This window comes from Pinus tabuliformis, chromosome 4_1, assembly GCF_031772625.1.
Source record: "Pinus tabuliformis cultivar Carrire ecotype Pingquan chromosome 4_1, CPIR1, whole genome shotgun sequence".
Classification (NCBI taxonomy): Eukaryota; Viridiplantae; Streptophyta; class Pinopsida; order Pinales; family Pinaceae; genus Pinus; species Pinus tabuliformis.
The window spans coordinates 955,208,854-955,220,506 of record NC_142303.1 but is presented as its reverse complement, the minus strand read 5'-3'; the positions used below and the strand labels follow the sequence as shown (position 1 = coordinate 955,220,506).

Here is an 11,653-nt window from a genome sequence, read left to right as displayed (position 1 = left end):
AAACCCACTCACCCCTAAAATCTACGGCCTTCCAAAGATTCATAAAGACGATGTTCCCCTTAGAATCATAGTAATTAACACTATCAATCAATGGGCTTGCATATCCTCTAGCCAAATATTTTTCTCATAAGATTAAACCCCCTATTGGTAATTTTGGCTCCTCCATCAAGGAATCATCCTCATTCATCAATAAAATCAAAGGCTTTAAACTAGAACCTAATGAAATTCTGGTTAGCTTCGATGTTGTTTCTCTTTTTACAAAGATCCCCATTAATGAAGCTATTGATATCATTAACAATATGGTTGACCCTAATACTGCAAAATTAGTTAGCATTTGCTTAAAATCCATATTTTTTCATCTTCCAAAATGATATCTATGAGAAAAATTGTGGAGTTTTCATGGGATCCCTATTGTTTCCCATTGTGGTGAATCTTTTAATGGAATAATTTGATACCAAAGCCTTAGCCTCTTCTCCGTTCCACCCTAAAATATGGAAATGATATGTTGATGACACTTTCATCATCTGACCCCATGGCCTTGACCAGTTAGAATTTTTCAAAAATTATCTTGATAGCCAGTCTGATTTCCTCAAATTCATTATGGAAGTTGAGATTGAATGTAGTTTGTTATTCCTTGATGTACTCGTCGCCAGGAATGGAGATGGCTCCATCTCCAATCGGGTCTTCCAAAAAAAGATTCATACTAAACAATATCTTCATGCCACCTCCCATCATCATCCTACCCAAAAATTTTGTGCCTTAAACACCCTTGCCACCAAATCCCTAAGAACTTCAGATAATAATCATCTTGATGCTGAGAAAGCACCTCATCTTTTGAAGGTGTTTGAGAATAAAGGTTACATGAAATTCCAAGGTCTTAGAGCCTTCCAAAAGGATTTTAAACGACCTAAAGCAAAATCGGACCATGTTGGTCGCATCACTAAATTTCATCTTTCATACATCCAAGGAACTTCTAACAAGCTTGCTCAAATGTTGAGAAAGAATAACATCCATGGTACCTTTAAAATATTATGCACTTTACATGCCTCCCTTAAGTCTGTTAAAGACCCCATTGACCCCCGAAGCATGAACGGTGTTTACCTTGTCATGTGTCCATGTGGTCAACCTTATATAGGTGAACCATCCAGTCAATTAAACATTGAATTTATTAGAACTCTGCTGACATTAAACACAATCATTCTTGCTCCTCAACCCTTTTTGAACATTCTGTAAAAACTAGGCACCACATTTGTATTGAAGATTCAGGTGTCCCAACTAAAGTATATCATTACCATCACTATAATTTTTGGGAAATGATTGAAATTGAGAAGTAGACCAATAACATTAACAGGAATGATGGATGGAACTTAGAACAAATTGGATTTCTACTCTCTCCTCCAAGTTTATTTCATCTTGAATCATCTTTAGTTTTCCTTGTTTCTTAATTTTGATCCATTGATCTAGATTTTTCATCCGTGTTTATTTTTATATATAGATTTTTTTCGATATTTTAATTTTATGATTTCATTTTTTTTTACTATCATTATTTAGATTTTTTAATTATTAATTATTATATTTATTTTGCATAATGTATCATATCCCCTTCTATATATAATAATTAATAATTATAATAACAATTAATTATTATTAATAACATGCCTAACAATTAGTTATTATTAATAACATCCCTATATAAGTATATTGAATTCCTAATCATTAATATTCTATTAACTAGCAATTGCCCCAAAAGGAAGGTGCAAAGAGAGGCCGATAGAAATGTTAAATTGAAAGGAATCAATTTTCATTCAAAATAAAAAATATTATAATAATTCAATCATCCAAATTAAATCTCAATAAATTGCCCAAAATAAAATAAATCCTTAATCAAAATTATACAAATTATTATTCTTCGTTTCTCTCAATTATGTATGTAATAAAATCCAATCATTCTCTCAATTATTTATATAATAAAATCCAATCAATCATTCTCTCAATTATTTATATAATAAAATCCAATCAATCATTCAAAATTAAGCACATCAAGGCAAGCCAGTCCGCTTGCCCCAGAAATAGCATCTCAATAAACATAAATACATTTGAAGAATACAAATCAGTTCACATAGGTAAAAGATTACCTCAATAAGGTAAAAAATTACCTCAATCTATTGTGTTCAAGATATTTAATTAATTCAATAACTATAACCGTTTATATAAAGGGGGTTATACTCAATCAAAGTAGATTCATCACGCAGAAATTTACACTTCAATTTTCTTTTTCTCAATAAAGATGAGGAATCAGAACTTATCCAGAAATTTACACTTCAATTTTCTCTTTCTCAATAAAGATAAGGAATCAGAACTTGTAACAAAACTGAAGAAAGCAATCAACCCTGCTAAATACTTGTTATCTGAAGAAAGCAATTAACACTGATAAATGCTTATTGATTGAAAGCTGAAATCTTGCCAATTTACTTACAGATGCATTAATCACATCTCATTCCCAGATCATGGATATGAGCAAATTGGAAAATCCAGCATCTCCGAAGCTTAGGCTTTTATGATAATAATTTAATGTTTGAGATGAACGAGGAACTATATATACCAATCTAAACGGCCGGCCCTCTGCAGCTTCTTGAACTTGAGAGCAACAGAAAGACCAAAATAATTGCTTCTTGAATTTGAGAGCAACAGAAAGACCAAAGTAATTGCATTGGATCGGTGTGCAGAAACCTCCTCTGCACTCTCTGGCCATCAGGGAAACGGACACATACCCTACAAATATTGAGCCCTTTATCTTCTTGTGGCTCCTCCGGCAGAAATGACACTAAATGACGTTTGGCTTCTCTTGAAGATTCAGCACCTGGTAGATCACAACAAACTGAAAATATGCATTAAGATACGAATCTCATTTAGTACACATCCATCTCACTATTTCCCCACCAGATAAAGTTGAGGATTGGCAATTAAGTGGACCAATGTATGTTCTTACTTCATAGTAATATCGACTAGAAACAAATGTTGCATGGTTGGTCTAAGATGTTCCAACAATGTCCTTTCATGATGAGTTGCCATGAAAAGACATCAATACATCACTGAAGCTTTCCATGTTCTAAAGATGCAACAAATATAGTTTCATGATCAGCTGCCATAAAAACGCATCATTGAATCTTTCCAGTCAAGAAGAATGGCATGAAAGAAATATGTTGATGGTGCAAGTGAAACCATACAACCCAAAGTTCTAGTTTGACAAGTTAACAGAGAAAAAGCATTGGTTATCCTCCCAACGAAGACGTCGTGTCAGAGCTCAATCTGGACAGACGTACGAAAAGAGGATCCATTTCAACAGGAATTTTTAGGATTTGTAAAGAGAAATTGTTCATATTCATGAAACAATGCAGGCAAATGAACTAAAGAGTTTAAAACTTTAACCCAAGCTTTAGAGGAAGTCTAATGATTTGTTACACGTTTAAGCTTTAAATCACAGATCTATCACCAAATTCTGGAGAAGTGGTGAGATCTTACCTTCTCCCGCTTGCCAGTATGGGTATGGGAAGGAATGGGAAATCTCTCAGCATGACGAACTGGATCGAACCTTGATGGAAAGTAGTTGACCTGTAATTCCAGCAATTGTTTTGTAAAATCAAATCTCTCCATGAACATTGACTCGATGTCCAAGTAATACGAGAGGTATTGAAAAAGAAAAAGATTAAAATTATTTACCAACCTCTTGATCCCTGTGCATGAAGTTCATGAATCCTTCATGATGATTATTGTGATGTGCACACTTGGGTGCATTGGCTGGCAGCATCAAATAGTTGGGTCCAAGTCGATGCCTTTGTGTATCTGAGTATGAGAATATCCTTGTTTGGAGTAGCTTATCTTCAGTGTAATAGACACCAGGAACAACAAGAGCAGGAGCAAATGCAAGCTGCTCGTTTTCAGCAAAGAAATTGTCAATATTCTTGTTCAAGACCATGCGTCCTACAGTTTGAAGAGGAAAGATATCCTCGGGCCAAATTTCGTAACATCTAAAGGATCAAAGTCATATTTATCCTCATCCCGAGGATCCATTGTCTGGATAAAAAGTTTCCATTCAGGATAGTTGCCTGCTGCTATAGAATCATAGAGATCCCTGGTTGCATGACTGTGGTTTGTCCCACCTACTACAACTGCTTCATCATCCAATAGACACTTAACTCCACAAGTAGGCCTCCAATGAAACTTCACATAGGTTTGCCTCCCAGCCTTATTAACAAGGGTAAAGGAGTGGACACCAGACCCATCCATATGCCTGTAGTTTAAAGGGATTCCAAGATCATCAAAGAGAAAGGTGAACATATGCAAACTCTCTGGGTGGTGAGAGAAGAAATCTCGAATCCTCCAGTCTTCTTGAATGTGACTTTTGGGATTTGGTTTCAATGCATGAACCATGTCTGGAAACTTCATACCATCGCGAACAAAGAATACAGGAAAATTATTTCCAACAAGATTGAAGTTCCCCTGCAAGAGAAATGAAAATCCCATGAGCTATATGGGAAAAAAAAAATGGGGTAGCATCAATTACAGAATAATCCTTTGAAAGAACTTTCAAAAATATTCAAATATTTGGCCGAATAATGCAGCAATTTTGATCATAAAAAACAAATGCCTATTGCAACATACAAGACAAGAAACTTCAAAAAGAAAATGATCCATAAACTTTCTACTCGAACAGAGTTTAATAGAAGATGCAACCTCAATTATCAAAAACGTAGATGTCACTTTCAGCAGGGTACTACCTATATACCAGGGTTCCCCGTACTTGCTTTATTCTGTAAATGGCACTCCCATCTAAGGAAGGATTCATAAAACCAGTGTTGAAAGACTGAAATTGTAGCTATTGCATCAATCCAGAAGACGTTGAACACTTTTTTTATGGAGGCACCTTTTACCAAGTAGGTCTAAAGACGGATACAAGGCCTCTGTAGAGGTTAGCAGGGTACTACCTAGATACCAGGGTTCCCCTTACCTGTGCTTTATTCTGTAAATGGCACTCCCAACTACAGGAAGGCTTCATAAAACGAGTATTAGAAGACAAAAATTGTAGCTACTGCAGAAAGCAAGACGGGAAAAAGATTTGAATTACCTTCTTGTGGCTATGTTTCCTCTAAGCTTACTTATTTTAAAATTATGTTATGGTTGTTCGAGAAGAGCGACTTTTCTCTGATGAATGACTTTTCTCTGATGAATATTATGATATTAGTAATATTAGTAAAGTTTACTAATATGTTGGTAATGTTACTAATATGCTTGAAGGTAATTCAAATCTTTTTCCCTTCTAATATTATGATAAACTTTACTAATATTAACTTTACTAATATCTTAAGCTAGGTAATTCTAAAAATGCTTCATCTTGTTAAGACTGGTTCGAACGGAAATTGGTCACCGAAACCATCTAAAGCAGCCTGCTTTTGCATTAATCACCTATATGACAGAATACCTGCTTAGATTGCAAGCCTGCAACATTGCGCATTCCTTGAGATTAGCCAAAAAGTAATAGATATGACAAGGCATCGTCTGAATTGCAAATTAGCCCCTCACCTCTAGGCAGGAGGAATGCTGACATTGTTGGACCCTGGGGTCAACCTTTTCGAAGGGGCCTTTCCATATGAGGTCGGGCGTTCTCCTTCCTTAGAAAGAGATTATCAACCATAATCATCTGAATGGACAATACGAAACAGTCTCTCTGTAAACACCGGATTTTTTTAATCTGGGCATGAAAAGGAAGGTCTTGGAAGGACACATATCTCCCAATCTTGGTGTATTGAGAAACATCACAATGTTAGATATGTCGTACAATCAGGCCCAAGAGCCATACCAGATGGGTTCGGTAAACTCTTAGAGCTCAATGTGTGGCATTTATCCTCAAACTAATTTACAAGGAATATACTATATAAACTCAATAACTGTTCCAAGATATTCAAGTTGCATCTAATCATAAATTACACTGCCTCTTTTCACTGTGACAAAGTTGCCAGACTCGAATCTTCAGAGAAACAACAATACACCTGAAAAGTATGGACTCCATTTCTGGTTTTCGAGAGGTAATACCATTGCATGGTAGTGAGAAGAAGCCTGAAAGACCATTTCTAGGAATATTTGAAGTAGCTTAAATTGCTCTCTGTCAAAATAATAAATATTAAAAATAAGTTAATAACCATTTGAGATATAAGCATGCAACTTAACGTGTGTAGTATGAAGTCAAATGCTTGATTTGTCAAATAATTAACTTCGATGTGTAATTTCTTCAGAGTTGGATGACATACCATCTTTAATTTATATAAATGTGTCATACAATCAGCTTTTTAAGAAATCTTTTAGGTTCTTGGAATAATTTATCGACAACATTTACATTTTCTTCTTTGGGAAATCCAGGGTTGTGCTTCATGTATAAGCTGTATTTGCAAAAGTGGAAGTCAAAGTAAGAAAAGACACCTCATATCTAATATAATACGTATCGTTCCTTTCTGCTTTGGCCAGGTTTTGCTGTTTTGGATACATAATATTTATTACATCTGTTTCGGTCAGATTTATTTATTTTTTTCCACCAGAGGAATTTGTAACTGAGCCAATATTGTACTTTATTCACACAAGTCAATTTGAATCACCACAGTTATAACTTTTAGGTGTATACATAAGTTTTTCCTGCCGATCTGAGTTACACCAAACCTCCCCACACATAGTATTTCATTTACACTATCATGCCAGTTAAGCTGCCATTATTTCATTTACACGATCATGCCAGTTAAGCTGCCATTTCTATTATAAGAATATTGTATTACGATGAAGAAAAACAAAAGTCTCTCAAACTAAAATGCAAGACCTGGAAAAATAGGTCCCAATACTATCTTTGTTCCCTGATAAAATGAAAAAAACGGATTCCCGCCAATCCTGCGAATGTTGTAATCTTGAACCTAATAGTCTACTATTATAACTATTATAATCTTTGGGCACCAATTTGGAAAGCCTCTGGTCACTCTACAAATCACAAAACTTAGCAGATTTGGAAAGCCTCTGGCCACTCTCCAAATCACAAAACTTAGCAGTCATAAGACGGGAAGTCGTTAAACGTGTTCGAATAAGTTACCGTTATTTCTAGTCAAACGTCGGTAAATGACCGCACTCGCCACATTGTGGAGTTCCGTCATCTGATATAAGAAAACTTGCGCATATTAAACATTACACGAAGCCCTTGCATTCGAATTTCCATGGCTATTCTCAATTCCTTTCCCCAGGCTTTTGTGCTCCTCGTAATTTCCTTAGTCTTCCTCCGACTGGTTCTCTTGAGGATCGGGCGCTACAGGAACCTGCCGCCAGGCCCCCCGGCATGGCCGATTGTAGGGAACCTCCTTCAGATCGGATTTGACAGAGGCGCCTTCCAGAGATCAGTGAAGAAATTCCACGAAAGATACGGCCCAATATTCACCATATGGCTCGGTCACCGACCTCTGGTGATGATAGTCACCCGCGAGCTTGCCCACGAGGCGCTCATACAGAAGGGCTCCATCTTCTCTGACCGCCCACCCTTTGGCGGGATGCAGAAAATCTTCAGCAGCAACCGACACAGCATCAGTTCGGCCGCATACGGGCCTCTGTGGCGGAGTCTTCGCAGGAATTTGATTAGCGAAGCCCTGAGACCTTCAGCGATGAACGCGTTTGGGGAGGTGAGGGAATGGGGCATCGGCCGCCTGGTGGAATACCTGAGGAATGAAGCGGCTCGGAAAGGGGGAGCGGTGAGCGTCGCGGATCAGTTCCGAAATGCAGAGGAAGACCGAAATGTCAGAACTGAATGGGACATATGTCAGGTTCATGAATTAACAAACATAACAATGAACAGAAATTGCAGGATTTCCCGCTGAGTGTGTGGACGCGTGTGGACGCCTGTCAGCACGAGATTGCAGAACTGCCGGTTCTGACGCTCTAATCCGACGCCACGTGTCAGCATGACAAACAAAGGGACGACGAAAGTCCCTTTCAAAGGAAGGCCTATCGGCCTAATTATTAGTTTCTAGATAATTTCAGCCCACTTCCCCTTTTTAGCTTTGGATATTAATTTTCTTATTTTGATTTTGGATTTTTATACCTTTAATTTTATAGTTCAAATATTATTTATACATATATATATTATTTATAGGTTTTTTGAGTTTTGAATTTAATTCTAATTCTAATTTTATTATTATTTTTAATTATTATTATTCTTTTATTGTATTTTATATTTATGGTATTTCATTTTAATGGGATTTGTTTGATTTTTTATCTTATAATTTATTTTTATTTTTAATGGGTATATTTTTTTTATCTTTGGAATTTATCCTTTTAATTCTAGGTTTCCTCTCCTATTTATTTTTTGGTCTTATAAGTTTTATCTCATCATTTCTAGATTCACCTCATCATTTGAGGTTGATGATGAACTACATTGGCTCGTTCAAAATGTTGGCAATAAATATCTCAATGTGATGGATCTGCAAAGATGAAAAGTAAAATCTACTTATTGTATTTACTACCCATACCTTGATAGGTCAAGACATAGTGATGGACTTTGCAAACCACCATTGTTTTTATATCTCAATGTGATGGATAAGATGAAGAGTAAAATCTACTTATTGTATTTATTGCCAATACCTGATATGTCAAGACATAGTGGTGGACTTTGCAAACTACCATTGTTTTTCTTACCGAATATAATGACGAGGAAATTGTACCACATGAATGAAAGCTAAGACTAGTTTCTTAGCATGAGAATAGTTAAGTTCATCACATGTTGTTGTTGCATGTCATCTTCTTGTGCAATTCTAATAGTGAAACTAGATGATGTGAAATACAAAATAAAGTCTCTACCATAATTTGGAGAACTAAGTAGAGAGGCTAATATAAGTTCCTTTTGCAAGGCATAAAATAATCTTTGAGTGAAATTGTTCTAAACAAACATGGTATCTACCAGGATCTCCTTGTTCGAAACTATGAATCATATTAAATTTTTGTTAACACTTGGAAAAATTCTATCAACAACCGTGAGGGAGGATCACCAGATGATAGATTTTAATTAGACCTACTCTCATTTGGTGTAATGATATTCACCAATATATGGGCCCGATTGCTACTAATTTTTTTTTTGAATATTATATAATATCAATCCAAGTAGAAATATATCTACTCCAAAATATTATTATCTATCATATATATTGGGTATGTTTATATATATATATATATATATAATATATATATAATAATAATGAGTTTATTAAAATCAAACACGAAGAAAAAATATTAATAATTAAATATAAGAAAATAATTCTTAAATTCATTAAAAGCTTTTTATTTTTAAATAAATAGTTATTAAAAAATAATATAAATATTTTTGTATCCCATAAATATATATCAAATAAATCACTAATTTATATATATATAAAAAGGATGATGAGAAAAAAACATACGTATATCTCAACTTAAGAAAAATGTTGATTAAACAATCTTATGGAATAGATATATGGCCTTCTATTTAATATAGATAGAAAAAATTACAAAGACTCAATGCAAAGGTTTCGAGCGTTTGCGGATAGTAAAAACTTTTCCTATTGGACAAAACCCCTCTTTAAGAAAAATATAAAGGATTTCCGATTCTTCTCCCTTTTAGCTTGATACAAATATACAAGCAGAATCTTAGGAGTCCAACCGTGGGGTGAGAAAATTCAACCACTTATTTCTTTTGTTTCCTTGTTGGTTACACTTGCTTCTTTATTCCATTTATATTCCATTTCATGCTTTGAAAATTTTATTAAAAATAGTTGGAAAAAATAAATGTTATTTCGAGTAATGAAATTGTTATAAGTTTTTTTATTTTCTCATCCAAGGATTTCCATGGTATATATATGTGATTTCACATCATTCAGTAAGTTGAATTTATATTTTCTTTTATTTCATTGTGAATATGTTTTTTTGGTTTTTTGTTTTTGTTTTTGTTTTGTTTTTTTTTTATAATTTATTTATTTTTCTTTTATATTAAACAATTTTAATATAATTATTATATTTATATTTAACAATCGCTATAGAAGAAAATACATTAATATGAAAAACTTTCTTGCTAACTTATTTATTTTCTTTAGAATTATAGCTTTTATTTTCCTTAAATAATTGAAATAATTACTATAATATCAATAATAAAAATTATATTTAGAATAAATTTCTATCATTTCGAACTTACCTATATATTAATTAAATCAAATAATAAGTAAAACTAATACACTTTGTTATTCAAAATACAAAACAAAATAACTATTAAAAATAGAGTATAATGATTAAAATTTAAAAATCTTTACTATTTTCTTCTTTGCATGTTAATTTGATAGTTTTCGTATAACATTTACATTAGTATTCTAATATATAGAAAATTCAAGCCTCGTTTATTTGTATTTTATTTTCTAATTTTGATAAAGTAAATCATGGCCCTTTTTCTTTTAATTTTTCTAGGAATTTTTATTGTAGACATATAAAAATTTATTTACTCAAAATGTTCTTCATATTCTCAACTTTTTAAGAAGCCATTTCCTTCTTAATTTGGTCATCTAAAACTAAAGAAATGGCTCATACAAGTTAACATTAAGCAATTGTTGATTTTTCCCTTAGATTAATTTTGGACTAATGATCTATAGGCTTATTATTTTTTGAAAATGAATTGTGGAAAGACATTACATGGTGCTTATATTGTTTTTGCTACCCATAACTGTAATTTGTATGTGAAGCAATAGGTAGTATGGAATGTGGATCCTTTGTCAAAGCTTTATCCAAATACACACATGTGCACATATGATATCCATAAAATCTAGAAGCTAACATATCTAGAAAACCCAAAAATGTCACAATTGTGACACCCTTCGATACCGAAATGCCTAAATACTTACAAAAAATCTTGATACCCAAGACCTTTAGATATCACACAATGTGAAAATGTTTGGATGTCGAGATGCTCGGGCACCTCTAGAAAATCCAAATATTTGGGACCTTTAGATGTCATTTAGTGTGAGAAGATTTCGATTCTTGGATGCTCGAATGCCTCCAGAAAATCGAATTATCTCAAATATTTAGATGTAATGTAGTGGGAAAAGGTTTGGATGCCTAGATATCTAATAAATCTAAAATAAATAAATACGATCTACAAAGTCCTAAAAAATAAATAAAAATCTTAAAACATGTCAAAGAAAAACAAAATCAAAATTAAAAAAATAAAATTTGAAAATTTGGATCTGGATATACCTAGGACCTGAGAAATCCATCATACATCCAGATCATGATACCAATAAACATTGTCAACCCATGGGTGGACTCATCCATGTAGTAAGATGCACACAACACACATCACATGACACATCATCTACCACCACCAATGTTTTAACTACACATTAACACATGTCATATATGTTCACTGAGCAATAATCTTGTAATGAAATGTGGATTTAGGAGACATGTCATTTGATACATCACTAAAATATGACGATAGTACAAAAAAATTCTAGTGGATATACCTTTGTATCTCGAACTCAGAATGAGATACACGTTATATATCTAGAAAGTTTTAGATGAGTAGAAGATGACAGTGACTTCAAAATAAGGAAACAAT

General features: G+C 33.6%; 2 pseudogenes; one reads left to right on the top strand and one right to left on the bottom strand.

Annotated features, from left to right (window-relative positions):
• Nucleotides 1-2,824: 2,824 nt before the first annotated feature.
• LOC149179321 (catalase isozyme 1-like) lies at nt 2,825-4,524 on the bottom strand (annotated as a pseudogene).
• Nucleotides 4,525-7,247: 2,723 nt separating this feature from the next.
• LOC149179320 (cytochrome P450 77A1 pseudogene) lies at nt 7,248-7,963 on the top strand (annotated as a pseudogene).
• The last annotated feature ends 3,690 nt before the right edge of the window (nt 7,964-11,653 follow it).